A 16,993-nucleotide genomic window follows, 5' to 3' on the forward strand; every position below is an offset into this window, starting at 1 on the left:
CTCACAAATAAAGTGAAAGAAATTTCCTTTAAGTTGATACACAGGTTCTATCCTGTTAAGAAATTTCTACAAAGATTTAAATCTGACATTGAGCTAACATGCTCTTTTTGTGTGAATTCTGATGAAACAGTGGTTCATTTATTTTGGTCGTGTCATTACACTCAGAAGCTCTGGAATGATATTGATGTTTTTATCAAGTGTAAGATTTTGCCAGGCTTCTCAATACATATGAGAAACATTATATTTGGGTATTTTGATTCAGACCCCACAAACGAAAATGTCTGTTTTGTTATTAATTTAATTATTTTCCTAAGCAAATTCTATATTCACAAATGCAAATTTTTAAACTGTAAACCTATCTTCTCTGTCTTCTTAAAATAAATAGAAAATTATCTAAATTTGATTTCAGTATCTACTAATAGGAAAGCCATAAGGACTGTTAGAATCTGCACTGCATTTGATCTCTTCATGTGAACATTTTTGTGTGATGTAATGGCCCTACCTCTTCTTTTATTGTTATATACTTTATTATTATTATCTTTTTATTATTATTATTTTATTTTATTTTTTTCTATTTATTTTTGTCTTCTTTATTGTTTTGGTTGATATTATGTGATGTACGTATGCTTTCTCTTTTGTATGTTCCTGTTCTTTGCATTAAACATTTAAAAAAAATAATAATAAATAAATAAATAAAAAACAAGAGGAGGAGGAAGATGATGCTGCTCCGTGTCTCTCCTGAGAGCTCATCTTTACAGACTGATCGAAGACGATTATTAGACGATCGAAGGTCTCATATAATATTAAATTATATCATTATAGGTCAAATATTATTTACATATTGTTAGTAAGTAATACAACAAAGCACAACGTATTGCATAACTACAAATCACCGCGAGAGCTTTCCAATATGCGCGCCACTGAGTGACCTCTGTACATCCGGGTCAGAGAGCACCTGTCCATCAAAAGCTCACTATCCAATCAGAGTAGATCACTGTTAAGCCCACCCCCACGAGAGGTTTGTCTCAAAACAGCAAACGAAAAACTGCGAAGCATAAGCGAAATCTGTGGCAATGTATTCAGAAGCCACGATTTGCGAAAACGAATCTTTGAAAAACATTAACAAAAAATGAAGCATATTTGAAGAGCCTGTTAAATTCGTGCGACTGAGTTCATTTTTTTCATTTTAATTGTGTTTTTCTTCTTTTGTAATGGAATATTTTTGATAGTTTCTGAAAAAGTTACGTTCAGTTTTATAAAGTTACATTCATTATTATTGACACAATCGTAATTCCATAGTTTCATGGCGGGTAACGTACTGTGCTCCAAAACATTGGTGCTGATTGGCCCAAGAGGAGTCCTGTGCGCCAATGAACGCTATCTATCGATCTGCGCTCGATTGCTCTTCCTTCATCCTCCAACTACCCGGATGTCTGTCTCAGTAACTTGAAATTGAATTTGAGAACTGAATCTGAATTGTGAGAAGTGAATGTGAAGATATATAGAGAGTTTAATTTTCAGTGAGGATCAAATTTTATTGGACTTCAGTTCCAAACGAATAAATTCAATTTCAAATGATACAATTCAGATTCAGTTTTTGAATAAATTCAATTTTAATTAAACAATACAATTTCAAATTATGTGATTCAAATTCAGTTTTTCAATGCAATTATTCAAGTTTAGCCATTCAAATTCAAATATAAATGGTTCAAATTCAGTTTCTGGTGGCACATATTTCAGCCCATAGAAAATGCCTAAATACATAATGCCTTGCTTGGGCCATTGAAACGCGCCAGGTTGGAAATCCATGGCAGGGCATTATGCTGTCAGAGCAAGAACATCCGATTTAGATAAATTCACCCTGTATCCTGAAAATCTGGAGAAAGACTTAATAATTTTATGGAGGCTAGGCATAGATCTACTAGGGTTGGAAATAAATTATAACATATCATCTGTGTAAAGAAAATGTTTTGCACCACACTTTCTTTTTGCGGCCGCTAATAGTTCCAGGGCAAGCCAGGACAATAAAGGGGAGAGAGAATAGCCTTGCCACGTTCCCCTACTAAGAGAAATAAAATTAGCCAAAGTATGTCTGTCTTGCCCTGAATGACCAAAACTCTACCTTCTGTGACAAAATAGTTTTGTACCTATACTTTAGCTGAGTCAGTACTCTAAGACCATTGGATGACATTTGGCACTTCAGCTCGGTTTAAGCACTTTTAATACTCTTTTCCAATTCTATGAATTCCTGTGCCTTGACTTTTTTTAATGAATGAGGCATATTGTATGATCTGCCCCCTATACTACTTTAAGCGCCTCCCATACCACACTCACAGAGGACACTGAGGGCCAATTGGTTTCTACATAAACACTGACTTCTGTCTTTAACATTTGTTGAAATGCTTGGTCCTGTAGAAGGGATGTATTAAAGTGCCATCTACACAGGTAGCCAAAAGTTTGGAAACATTTACAGATTTTGCTCTTATGGAAAAAATGTATACTTTTTAACTGATCACAATGTATAATCAGGACATTAATAACGTGAAAAATTAAGATTACAATTTGACATTTTTTTTTTTTTTTACATTTCTTAAACTACTTCAAAATGTTCTCATCAAAAAATCATCCACGTGCAGCAATGACAGCTTTGCAGATCCTTGACATTCTAGCAGTTAGTTTGTCCAGATATTTCCATAGATGTGGCTGTCTTGTTGAGCACTTCTTATGCACCTTGCAGTCTAGCTGATCTGCATAAGCTCCATTAGTTAAGATCCATAATACTCTTTTCCAATTATCTGTTGTCCAATGTCTGTGTTTCTTTGCCTACTCTAACCTTTTCTTTTTGTTTTTCTGTTTCAAAAGTGTCTTTGTCTTTGCAGTTTAACAATTTAAACATTGTTCTCAAATTGCTGGATTATTTGCTGAAGCATCTGTTGGAAAATTGACAAGTCTCGAATGATCCTTGTTCTTGAAGGACTAGGCTGTTTTTGGAGGCTTCTTATACACAGATCAGTCATAACATTAAAACCACCTGCCTAATATTGTGTTGGTCACCCTCGTGCCAGCAAAACAGCACCAACCTGCATCTCAGAATAGCATTTTGCTACTCTTCTTATCACAATTGTACAGAGTGGTTATCTGAGTTACTGTAGACTTTGTCAGTTCTAACCAGTCTGGACATTCTCTGTTGACCTCTCTCATCAACAAGGCATTTCCATCCATAGAACTGCCGCTCACTGGATGTTTTTTTGTTTTTGGCACAATTAGGAGTACATTCTGAGACTGTTGTGAGCTGTGAGATCAGCAGTTACAGAAATACACAAACCAGCCCATCTCCTGTTTCACATTGACTTGTTTTTTTTACTTGTCAAATTGTTATTAGTCTTAAATTGCCCGTCTCAACTTTTTTGGAGCATATTGCAATCATATGATTTGAAATTACTGTACATAAACAATTTCGCAAAGGGTAAATATAATTTACAAATCACTTCATTTTGTTTTTAATATAATTTTTCATACTGTCCCAACATTTTTGGCATTGGGGTTGTAATATTTAATTTGTGTATTGGTTTAAAAACAAGTTTGAAATAAAAATCTTAACTCCTGTTTGAACTACTGTTATGTTCGACTTTCATGTAACGTTCTAAAGTATTTCATATAACAAAATACTTATAATGAATAATTACAGACATGGTTTAAACATTCTCAAACAACATTAAACATTATTTCTTATCATTTATAAAATGTATAAGACCAGTAAAATGGACCAAGGCCGTAGTTTAGTCAATGGCTTGTATTCTGCTCTGACTATTTAAAAAAAGAAAGCCACTTATGCCAAATATTGATCCCCCAGAAATATCAATACAGAAGCATTGCTGTCATTTAAGACTGCTTGGTGTTAGAATGCAAGAGAGATTTTAACTGAATATATAAACAGTTTACAGTTTTCTCTAAAAGGATTCTCACATAACAGAGAAAATGTATTTGAATTAATAATAATTCTTAGCATTTTTCAGCCATTTACCAATTGATGTATGAGGGTCACATAAAAAGTATGTAAAACAATTAATGCCGATTTCAAAACCGTATGCATTTTGAGTAAGTGTTCCAGAATATGTTAAATAGGGGTTCTTTACCCAAGATACTTAGATCAAAATTAAGAGAAAACTAATTAGAAAGTTTGTTGGCGGCACTCAAGGATATGAGGCCTGACAAGTACCTGTTTTGAATGCAGCTGTGCTTTGTAGTCAAACACAACAGAAATAAATGGCAGATGTAAACTATGGTGATATTTCACTGATGAAGTAATTCTGTGAAGAAAGCCATTTTATCAACTCATTTTTAACTTATTTCCTCTACGTGTGAAATTAAAATGAACAAACTTAAACATAAATTAAACTTGTATATCTTCTAGATCTACTGCAACAATAGTCCTGCCAATATTTAAATTAAAATGAGAAATCTGAAAAACATCTTATCTCTTTAATATCAAATTTCACAAACTTTGGAGAACAAATTCAAGAAAAAAAGATTACTAAAGAAGAACTCAGTATTTAGTGAGTGAATACTAAACACTGACTATAGACCAGAGAAGAATCAACAAAGAAAGAAACTGAGAGAATTGCCCCTTTTATCATTCAAATAATGAGAATTCCTCAATTCCTCAAATCTCCTCTTCTCAAGAGTGTATCATAGCACACCACAGGACGTCAGGTCATGAAAACCACAAAGACAATAAAAAAGATGATGAGGATAAGGAATATCTTGAAAAGAAGCCAGCGGTTGTTAGACACAGATTGAAAATATTTGAGTATCTCTGCATGAGCTAGACCCACGTTCAGCTGAGTGTCTTCTACATTTGCATGAATTCTGTAAGGGAAGAAAAAAAAAAATTCTCACACACATTAAGAACATGTCTAAAGATGTATCCCTGGAGTCAAGATGCAAGTAGGCTGAATTAGTTACTAATACCATTTACTACTGAAATAGCTGCTGGCTTATTGTTATTACAGTATTATAGAACAGCAGATTACAAGGCCTTTCATTATGGTTGGAAAAAGACCAGAGTAAATGGGAAAATAACACTTGCTTATTGATTAGAAACTAAAACTGTGGAAGTCCACTTTATTCCGCATGGTGGGTGGAATTTCCGGTAGGCTAACGGAAGTGCGATTGGTTGGCATTTTGTGTGTAGACGGTCTCTTCTTGCTTGCGTGCCATGCAGTTAGATTCTTGCTTTTTAAATGTTGTAAGATGTCTTAAAGATTTTCTGGACAATGTGTGCAGTTAATGATTGTCCTAATAATCAAGCCAAACTAAAGTTTTGTTTAAAATAGAAATGTTGTGATCAGAAACCACTCGCAAAGCACAGCGCTCCTGTCCCAGATGCTGCTTCTTCTATCGGCTGCCTACAGAATGATTGACTTAGGAGCATCGGTTTTAAAAAGCTTTGAAATAATTTGTTTGTGTGCTCTTTCCACTTTCTTGGCAAGAAGTCAATAGTGGGGATTACGTATTTTATCCACCGTTATGGTCCAGCTACAACAGACGCCCAGAAATGGAGTGCAATTAATAACATATAAACGACAGCATTATTGTGCAGGTGTGTGTATATGTGCTGAAAGTTTGAAAGTTTAACTTGAGAAAATTCCAATGAGAAATTGGCAGACAGAATTTGCATGTCCCTCCCCCGGACATACGGGTATAAAGGGAGGGAAACTTGCGTCTGTCCATTCAGGTTTTGCACTGAGGAGCCAAGAATGAGGTTCGGCCATAACAGTGGTTCGGTTCAGCATTGTGGCCGGGAGGACACAACGTCTCGTTCCCTCCATCAGGGAACGGAGATTACAACAGTAACCTAGACGTTCCCTATCTGCCGCTCACTTAGACGTTGTGTCGAAGAAGCGACACTAGGGTTCCCTATTGAATCACGCCATGCGCTGAAACGTGTACGTGCGCTGCTGATACAGGTGCGGGCAGGCAGTTGCGTGCCAAAGTGACAGGCTGCGTCAGACTGCACGTATCCTTCGCCAACGCCCCATAAAATCGTCATAAACTTTTCCGGTTCCCGGCACCCCGAAGGGGGGAACAAAGCGACATGCCAAGCATGGTAGCAGGGCACGCCTGCCGCACCTTTTCTCTCTCTATGTCTTCAAGGAGAGGGCTCGAAGGGGGTCTCTGAAGGCCCGAGAGGACCACTGAAAGATCCCAGGAGGGGAACAGGCTTGGCCGGGGAGGATTCAACCTCTGGGCACATCTAAGGAACCTGATAATCAAGTTGTGCTTACCCAAGGACTTGCCGTTCACTGCGTCGTGGTGGGGCGCGATAGCGGTTACATACACCTTCAAGGTGGAGGGGGACAGCCTCTCCTGCAGAAATGAGAGAACTGACCTGACTGCGCACCTCTGCGGATCTTCAGACCAGGAAGAACACCAATTTGCGAACAAGCACCACTTTAGGGTGTAAAGTTGCCTGGTAGTGGGAGCTCTGGCTTGGTTGATCTTGTCTACTATAGCAGGTGTTAGGCCACTTAGATCTTCCACATTCCGTCCAGGGGCAAGGCGTGGAGTTTCCAGAGGTCTGGGCGCAGATGCAAGAGGGTGCCCCGTCCCTGAGGAAGAAGGTCCTTCCTCAGGGGAATTCGCCAGGGAGGGGCTGTCGCGAGGAGCGTGAGAACCAAGAAATAAATCCGTGTGGGCCAGTAGGGGGCCACCAGAGTGACTTGTTCTTCGTCCTCCCTGACCTTGCAGAGCACCTGTGCAAGTAGGCTCACTGGAGGAAATGCGTACTTGCGCAGCCCCCGGGTCCAACTGTGTGCCAGCGCGTCTGTCCCAAGGGAAGCCTCCATTAGGGAGTACCAGAGCAGGCAATGGGAAGTCTCTTGGGAAGCGAAAAGGTCTATCTGTGTTTTGCCGAACCGCTCCCAAATCAGCTGGACTGCTTGGGGTGGAGACGGCACTCTCCGCTGCTGTGTTGAGGTTGCCCGGGATGTGAGTGGCGTACAGCGACCTGAGTCGCTACTGGCTCCAAAGGAGAAGATAGCAGGCGAGTTGTGACATATGACGAGAGCGCACCCCGCCTTGGCGATTTATGTATGCTACCGTTGCGGTGCTGTCTGTGAACGTATAAAGATATGCTTGCCCCGAATCAACAGGTGAAACTTACGCAGGGCAAGGAATACAAGGCAAATTCTGTCTGCCAATTTCTCATTGGCCTTTTCTCAAGTTCAGAGATGCGCGAGGCTCTCAAGAGAGACCCCTAATGTCGCTGCTTCGACACAACGTTGATTAATTCAGAATCAATTCAATGTATTTGTACAGCTAGTGCTTTTAATAATACATGCTGTTTTATAGTTGCTTTAGAGAGAACATTGAACTTATAATGTTTACAATGTTTATAATGTACTGTATGTCCAAATAAATGTTTATTTGTATTGCATATAATTATTTTTGTATGGTCCAGTTTATTGTGTGGCTGCAAATACATAGTTATTTCCTAAACAAGAACAATAAATTCAGTCTATCAACAGGATCAGTTGTTCAGTCAACACTAAAACATTTAATGTAGGTTATAGCATTTAGATACAGAGATGATGTATGTAAACTAACAACTATAAAGCTAGATTGAGCTTACTACAAAGTCACCTCCCACAAAATAATTGTATTTTATCAGAAAACGTCAGCATGACAGTCTCATCTGCAGGAAGTACATAATCTCGGTACAACAAACTCTTCAGGTTCTGGCTAGACTCAATATATGCTTTAAAATAAACATAATTATCTACAGTTCTTAAAACATGTCCAACTTTACAGCTGTGAAGGCACTAATAGGCTACATAGCTTTTCATGTTAGTTTGCTCATGTTCTTCCATTGATGAATAAAGACTAAAATGCTTGTATTTGCGAAATTTGTCCATCATCCTCAAATATACGACCAGTAAGAGATAGGTGGGGGAAGAGCAATATTGCCTCGCTATAATTCTGTGAACATTTGTTCTAGAGTTTCTGTAATTTTTAATGCTGCGTTACGACATAATGATTGTATATCCTTAACAATTGAAGATTATTAGAAGAATATCTCAGCTCTGTAGGTCCAAACAATGCACAATGCAAAATGGCCAAACAAAAGTAAATGGTGACCAGAATTTTGAATCTCCAAAAAGCACATAAAGGCAGCATAAAAGTAATACATATGACTAGAACGGTTAATTCCATGTCTTTTGAAGCAATATTATAGGTGTGGGTGAAAAAAACAGATCAATATTTGAGCCCTTTTTACTATAAATCTCCACTTTCACTACCACATTCTTATGTTTTTTTGGTGATTTGCATTCTTTGTGCTTATCACCACCTACTGGTCAGGGCTGGTCAAAGGTGTAGATTTATAGTATAAAAAGACTTAAATAATGTTACATTTTTCACCCACACCTATCATATCGCTTCTGAAGATATAGATGTAACCACTTGAGTCGTATGGAATACTTTTATGCTGCCTTTATGTGCTTTTTGGAGCTTCAAAGTTCTGATCACCATTCAATTGCATTGTATGGGCCACTGTTCTGCAGAAGAAAGAAGTCATAAACATCTGGGATGGCATCATGATGAGAAAATAATGAGAGAATTTTAAATTTTGGGGTGAACTTTTCCCTTAACAGCATGGTTTTAAGAGGCAACTGAAATTTGGCAACTGCCCAGCTGTCATGGCACTAGTATGTGCAACTAAGTAAGAGTATGGGTAATAAGATGGGAACCAAAGTCATAAAATTCCTAGTAGATCTGATAATATTCATCTAAATGAACTCAGAAAACCCACACACTCCCTAAGCTACATTATCTATCAAATTTATGTCCATTATGACATGAAAAGTAAAACAAAATAAGAAACCACTGAACTTTATTCCTCCACCTCTTTTTCTCACCTCTGTATTGTCTCTTCCTGCTCTTTCACCATATGAGCCAGCTGCTGAAATATTGAACCAAGCTCCACAATGGTGGACTATATATTCTGCATAGTGTCTGCACGGTTCTGAATGTATGAATCCTAAACAGACACATGACAGTGGTCAAAAAACATTTGAAGTTATCAGTTAACCTGTAGTTTTACTACTAAAACAAACTGATGAGCAAACAATACCCGTTCATTGATTAACTGCATCTGGCTGGAGTGGAGGTACAAATCTATCGATATATCACTCTTCTTGGATTTGTCCTGCATAAGTACTGAATTGTCTGTTAAAAAAAAGGAGCAGAAGTCAAGGATAACGATTTGAATGAAATGAAACAAATTCTCTTTGTTTCATGTTCTTACTGAAGCTGTTGTCATGGAAAGATGAGGCAGAAAACTGTGAGAACTGCTCCTGTCTGCTTCTCTGCTGCTTCAGGTTCTAACCAAAGAGAAAATATATCCTAAATCTTAAAAAATAGCTGCAATTTCTGCCATTTCACGTTCCAGATTAAGAGTAAACCAATAATATTTATTTACCTCTGTTCTGACTTCCAGGACTGATTTGAAGTCACTTGACATTGACGCCAGTTTGGACTACAAACGGAAAGCGAAGTGTGTAATTGCAGGGGATAGTCAACTAGACTATCTTTACATTGTGATTAAATGCTAATGCCAGTTGTTAAGACCTGCAATGATACTACAATTGTGTTGGAATGTGTCTGAAGATGTCTGCCATTCTGTCCACTCCGGGATCGAATGAGTTCCTGTAAACCGGCTATCTGCTTATTCAGACTGCTGATGTCCTGAATGACACCAGACAGTTAAGAGTCATATTTAAGAATTAAATGAACAGGCAGAATAACAATGTGTTCTTGGCAAATCGGAAGTTACAATCAATCTAACCTTTTTCACAATGTAAGTGAGCTCATCATTTTCAGCAGGTTTGTCATCGAAAAGGGACTTTCTTTTGGCAACTGCATGTGAACAGAATAGATTATGCATCAAAAATAACTAAGATTGGTACATGTTTGAGATGCATAGGGTAACAAGGTTTCTTACAAATTGTGAGCTTCTCCAACTTGGTAAAAGTGTTGCTGAGGTCTCTTCCAATTTGCCTGTTAATGAGATGCGGTCAATATCTCTCATGAGGCCAAATGGTATAAAGCAGGCCATTAAAAGTTAAGTAGGTCTGAATAAAGTATTGGTCAAATGCAAGTCTCTGTGCTGATACTATATAGATGAATTAATGATAAGATTCACTCACCTAGCCATGAGAGTAAAATCACTCCGCTGTTTGATTGCAATGTTGACAGGTCTGACGGACTGTGCTCCATTTTGTGTGAAAAACAACCATAAACAAGACACATTTTCTAAAATGTTTGTTTTCTAACAATATTCCACTTTCAAAAATCAAAACAAACAATATTAAAGATAGACAACCATTACTAAATTAATAAAATATTAATCAATAATAGTTTACCCAAAAATGAAAAAAGCTGTCATTATTTACTCACCCTCAAATTGTTCAAAACCCACATGACTTTGTATCTTCCATGGAACACAAAGGAAGATGTTAAAGGGATAGTTCACCCAAAAATGAAAATTCTCTCATCATTTATTTACACATATGCCAACCCAGACTTTCTTTCTTCAGCAGAACACAACTGAAGATTTTAGAAGAATTTCTCAGCTCTTTTGGTCCATACAATGCAAGTGAATGGGTGCCAACATTTTGAAACTCTAAAAATCACACAAGGCGGCATAAAAGTAATCCATAAGACTCCAGTGGTTAAATCAATGTCTCCAGAAGTGATTTGACAGGTGTGGGTGAGAGATCAATATTTAAGTTATTTTTACTAAAAATTCTCCTCCCTGCTCTGTCAGTGTCCAATTTAACGTTCAATTTCACATTTTTCTTGTGATTTTGGTGATTCACGTTCTTCATGCATACGCCCCCTACTGGGCAAGGAGAAGAATTTCTAGCAAAAACGGACTTAAATTTGGATCACATTTTGACACCCATTCATTTGCATTGTATGGACCTACAGAACAGAAACATTCTTCTAAAAAATCTTCATTTGTATTACGCAAAAGAAAGAAAGTCATATACATCTTTAATGGCATGAGTAAATAATGAGATAATTTTTTGGGGGGGGGTAACAGTTCCTTAAGACCGCTGCATATTTCCAACGAAATCAAAGAACAAACAGTTGTGACGTCAATTAAAACAAAATCTAGCAAAAACAAAGTTGTTTTTGAGTTTGTTTAGGTGGTTCGTATCAGCTCGCCAGGGTGAACTTTCAGGAAAACGTATTACCCGCTGCTAAACACCTTACTGCCATTGGTCCACGTCATCACTGGTGTGACCTGGTGCTCCACCTAATTTGAGACTGACAGCTAATTCCTTTTCAGTCAGTTAATATCAGTCAATATGAACACACCGATGTGTAATTATATAAAGGAGCTGGAGAATATTTACCTACATCTGATTGATCATTCATGTAGACACATTTTGCAAGAACATGTTATGCAATTTTTTTGTCAATTAGTCTACAAAAGGATTCAAGTCTACTGTACACAAATACTCCTAAGTGCACATTCACTCTGTTGTTTCATATGCTGCTTCACTCAGGTGCCATCTGCAGCCAAAAGCCATTCACACATCTGCCCAAAGTAAGATGCCTATCAACATCTTTTGTCTGTATTCTATCTATTAACATTCTTTTACAAAACCATTTTTGCAATAGGATCATTTTCATCACAAATTACAATAAGAGAGTGTAACCGGTGCATGTTATGGCCACTTGGAGCGTGTTAGCGCCAAGCCTGCACAAGGTAAATGTAACAGGTGTTATATTTATTTATTAATTTCACTCAAAAGCTCTCCTTGTCATTATCATGTTATGTTTCTATAATTATTTTGTATTCTGGAAATTATTCTTTTAATATTTCATTTATTCTTTTAATATTGATTTCTTTTGATTAAGATGTCATGTGGTTATATGGTAATTTTTCAGTGTTATTAAAAATAGTGCGTGGCTCCTTTAAAATTCATGTTCCGGTTGCTGCCGTTGCTCTCCTTCAGTTCGCGGTAAGCGCGTTGAAGGGGCCATGAAGTGCTGTTTGTTAATAATTGTATTATCTTCCCTGAGGTCCATTGCGTTGAAGCTCCGTCGAAAAGGTTTTATATGAGTTCTGTTTAGTGCAATAAAACATGTAATTTTGTTCAGAATGCACTTATTTCATATTCAAATATGTATGAAGTTTGTGTGAATGATATGGAGTATGTATTTTTGGAGAGTTCATTAAGCATGAGTGTGCAAGCTCGGTGGCTAAAATAATGATTTTCATTGATAGGTTGGTTCCTACTGGGAGAGAAGGCCACAGATTTGAGTTTTTGATTGAATTGTCTTTATTCATGCAGGTATGTTCTCTTTCATGCTTCTGTTAATATTATTTTGAATTTATGTAAAATGCTTTATTTTATTTTACTTTATTTAACTTTTTTTGATGATATATGTTGAACACAATTGATTTATCGCGGTAAGCGCGACTGAAGAGAGGTTGGTTCCTATTGTGAGAGAAGGCCACAGATTTGAGTTTTTGATTGAATTGTCTTTCTTTATTCATGCAGAATAAAATCTGGCCTGAGTGATTTCTGTTGCCCGGTCTTCTTCATTAACCCACACAACGCAGAGCTAATGAAGACCAGTCACATAAACATTACAAATGACACTTAATCTACTGCATTTATATTACTTTAATTCATCATCAGGGAGTTAAAACTGCTTCTGTTACTGATCTTGTGTAAATTCTACTCATAGAATGAGGCATGACGTCACTGATAACACATTTTAATATCATATTAGGTGATGATTTGCATGTAGTCTTGAGCATCCCCATATTTAAATGTACCTCACGGCCTACCCCAGCACTTTGCCATGAATGTGCTGGGGCCTTTAAGACTGACAGACTGTGTCACCATTTACTTTCATTATATCCCCCCACATTGAAAATGGATGGTGACTGAGATGAATTGGTCTGTCTAACATCTCCTTTTGTTTTCCATGGAAGAAAGTAAGTCATATGTGTTTGGAACAACATGAGGGTGAGTAAATAATAATATAATTTTAATTATTGTTTTAACACTACTTTTATTAGTGACTCACAGGCAACAAAAGTGACACTTATATCATTCTATCTATAATAAATCACACACAACAGTCATTTATTTGTAATAACACAGTAATTCTTTAAAAACATTTTATAATAGCTTTCTCACCTGTCTTTCATGCAGGGACTTGCACACAGACTGGAACTCAATGGTTCGGTCTCGGCAGTACATGCTGATTCTGTCTATGAGAGGTGCAATGGGTGCTGGGACAGCCAGGGGGGTTTCCAGCTGCTGGACCAGCTGGGACTGGGTCTGAAATGGCCCAGTGCACACCCCGTCCTGGCTGCTTTTAAGAGTGTGGCGGCGACGTGTGTTCATTTATGCACCAGCTAATCACCTTGTGAAGAGGAAATGGTCATACAACTCAAACTGAAAGCATTGGAGCAGGTTCATAGCAATGGGGGTAACTGTATTTGTCAGTCAATGTAAAAACATGACACCCAAAACTGAAATGCACAAATAACATCAGTACAAGTAAACAAACACTTTGGCTATTTGTCTCATAATCTAAAAACCTACCTACGGTACATAGATGGCCTTTTGGGGAATGTGCAAATTATTTCCAAAAACATTGTCTAGGTAGGCAACTCATGAGGTTTTGAGACGACAACACCTTTGTTTTAAAGAGAGCATGTCTAGACAGTTTCCAGCTGTTTCCACTACTGGTGCTAACTCTGTTGTGATTGTTCAGCACCAACTGCTTATTGTCACCTTTATAAAAAAACCACAAGTAACAAAACGATGGTATGGCAACCGTCACCAGCATACTATTTGCATGTGTCATTGTCTTACAATAATATTTAATTATTTTTTACTCCTATTCAGCTCAAGTTAGCAGCTAAGCAACGCACTTGTATATGTGATTAACCAAAATTTTAATTATTCAAACAATCACCAAAGGGCAGACATGTCTGAATAACTCAACAGTATTGATGTGTGGACAGAAGAAAATAAGAATGCATTGCTCACCGGTTGACAGACAGCGTCTTCTACCTATCTGATGGTTGAACTCTGAACTGTGCAAGTTGTTGTGAATATCCGGGTCTTGAAACGTAGTCTTCAGTTGAGTCAGAGATGTTTTATGCTTAGATAACAATCTCCACGTTTTACCGTAGGAGAGAGCGTAACCATAGACTATATATGTATATGTGAGAGGATTATTGGTTGCCCTCTGATCTCCTTTCAAGAACTGTCTGTCTTATTTATATACTTATATTTTCTATTCACTTTTTATTTTTATTCTATTTTTTATTATCTCTGTCTTGTTGCTATATTGTTTGTGCTCTGGAAGCTTCTGTCACCAAGACAAATTCTTTGTGGACCTATGTGTAAGCATACTTGGCAATAAACCTATATATATATATTTATATTTTAGACAGTTTTGCGACAGGTAGGTGCCGGCTCCCTTATATATATATATATATATATATATATATATATATATATATATATATATATATATATACAGTGTTGTGGAGTAACGGAATACCTGCAACGGGATTACGTATTTAAAATACAAAATAGAAGTAAATGTATTCCACTACAGTTACAATTTAAATCATTGTTAAATTAAAATACAGTTACATTTAAAACTAATTTTGATTCGTGAAGAGATTACTTTGCATTTTATTGTCATTTGTTTAATTTAATATTTAGTCCTTTCAGATGGAAAAGATCTATACACAAATGATGCGATCCAAATTGCATTTGAACAGTGGTGAAACACTTTCTTATGAAGTGTTACATTCATACGAACAGACAGAGAAGTAAGTTTGAAGTAAGTTTGGAGCAGAAGAAATAGAAATAAACCTTGTGTAAATTGTCCGCTTTACGCTAAGCTAAAATGATATTTCTAGCCATTTTACATGCACATGTTTCCAGGCACGATCATATTTTTTACTAAGAAAATTCACGTTGGATCATAATTTCTTCTTTTCTAGCAAGAAAATGTCTTCTTTTCTTTGATATTATGGCAAAAATCGTATTTAAATATGTATATAAAACACTACTTAAAATATTTAGGTTTTTCAGAGAATGTATTTTTAACTTGTGTATTTTGTCTTGCTGTACTGGTAGAGTTTTTATTAATTCTCTGTCCATTGCTGAAGAAGTAATCCAAAGTATTTAGAATATGTTACTGATCTTGAGTAATCTAACGGACTATGTTACAAATTACATTTTACAGCATGCATTGTGTAATCTGTAGTGGAATATATTTCAAAAGCAGCCCTCCCAAACCTGTATATATATTTATATATATAGATGTGTGTGTGTGTGTGTGTGTGTGTGTGTCTATGAGTGTAATGCTCATATACGGGAAACACTAACTGGGGAAACATAGGGGGTTGTGTCGAAGTCTGTCCCCTTCAAGTTATCCAGAGAAGAAGGCTGCTTAAACATGTTAAACACAAGTTAATTATATATCTAAAAATAATTATGAAATACAATTATTTAGTGGTACTATGTGCCTGGCACTGACGTGCGGTCTGGGTAGGCAAACTAGGCACTGCCTACCCTGCCAAAATTCAAAAATAAAATGTTTATTAAATAATAAACTTGTATTTGTATTTTTACTTTTTATTCTTGTGATTTATATATGCAATATGTGTGTTATTCCAATTGTTTAGACGTTATGATGACAAATGTAGCAGTTACGCATAATCAACTAAAAACAAATGGTAGAATAAGCAGTGCTTTTACGGTCCATTCATTGCAGACGACAAGCGGAAAACCCATGTTGCGCATGCGCACTTCGATCCTGTAGTCTTTAACATGTACGGCAAAAAGCACAAATCTGCTGTGCCTTTTGACGTAAATATGTTATGCCCGTAATCATCTCCGTTACGTATCAAACATGGACCAATTAAAATCGAGATATTCCTGGACATTTGCGTAGCTAACGTCATTACACCACAGCTAGCGTACATGCCTAATCCCCGCCAAATTCAAAATCAAAATGACAGCACCGGCCGTAATCACGGAATTAAGAATTTTTTCCAAGCTCGATTTTAATTCCAAATATGAGTTAATTGCAAGAGGGAGGTCTACGCTAGCCTTAGATGGACTAGCACAGCAAAAGGGCCCAAAAAGTATCCGATCATTTCAAACTGATTGGTATGTAAGAAAAGATTGACTATGTGGCTGTGCTAACAATCAGCGGCTGTACTGCTATCCCTGCCTGCTTTTTTCAACCAGTCAGACTGTTTGGACTTCAGCGGGATATTGTGATTTGAACAACCTGCCCGCAGCTTTAACCAAGCATGAAAAGTTGTCAGCTCACATCCAGTGTCAAATTACACTGAAAACCTTTGGAAAATCTCGGATCGACCTTGCACTTGACGAGCAAAGGAAGCTGAATATAACCTACCACAATGAAAAGGTAAAGGATTGTTGTATTGTATCTTCTGTTATAAAGATGAAGATTGCACATAAAAAAATAAGCACATAATGTTGTAAAAAATAAACAACTTATGTTCTATGTTCTGTGTTTTGACTACTGAATTTTGTATAATAATATCTAATGAAGATATATTAACAAAATCGTATATAACACATATATAAAATACATACATTTCTTTATATGCTGCGCTTGTGCGTAACGTTCACTGTGTGTGTCTGTGATAGAGAGAGAGAGAGAGTACACGATATACAACCTGATTTTGTTATTTTATTTATTTATTTTTTTTTATTGACAAATAATTCATCCTGATTTTTACATTTCTTGATATGCCGCGCTTGTGCGTAACGTTCACTGTTATTACGTATTAAACAATAAATCAGGTAATCTGGCTTTCATAACTCAGTGCCTAGCCTCTTTAAGACATCACCGCACGTCACTGGTGCCTGGTAGTCATGTTAACATTTATTTAAAAAAA

At 36.8% G+C, this 16,993-nt stretch overlaps 1 pseudogene; it reads right to left on the bottom strand.

The window, feature by feature from the left end:
• Positions 1–4,709: 4,709 nt before the first annotated feature.
• On the bottom strand, positions 4,710–14,417 carry LOC127625398 (syntaxin-5-like; annotated as a pseudogene).
• Positions 14,418–16,993: the final 2,576 nt, after the last annotated feature.

Source organism: Xyrauchen texanus, chromosome 31 (genome assembly GCF_025860055.1).
Source record: "Xyrauchen texanus isolate HMW12.3.18 chromosome 31, RBS_HiC_50CHRs, whole genome shotgun sequence".
In the NCBI taxonomy this organism is placed as follows: domain Eukaryota; kingdom Metazoa; phylum Chordata; class Actinopteri; order Cypriniformes; family Catostomidae; genus Xyrauchen; species Xyrauchen texanus.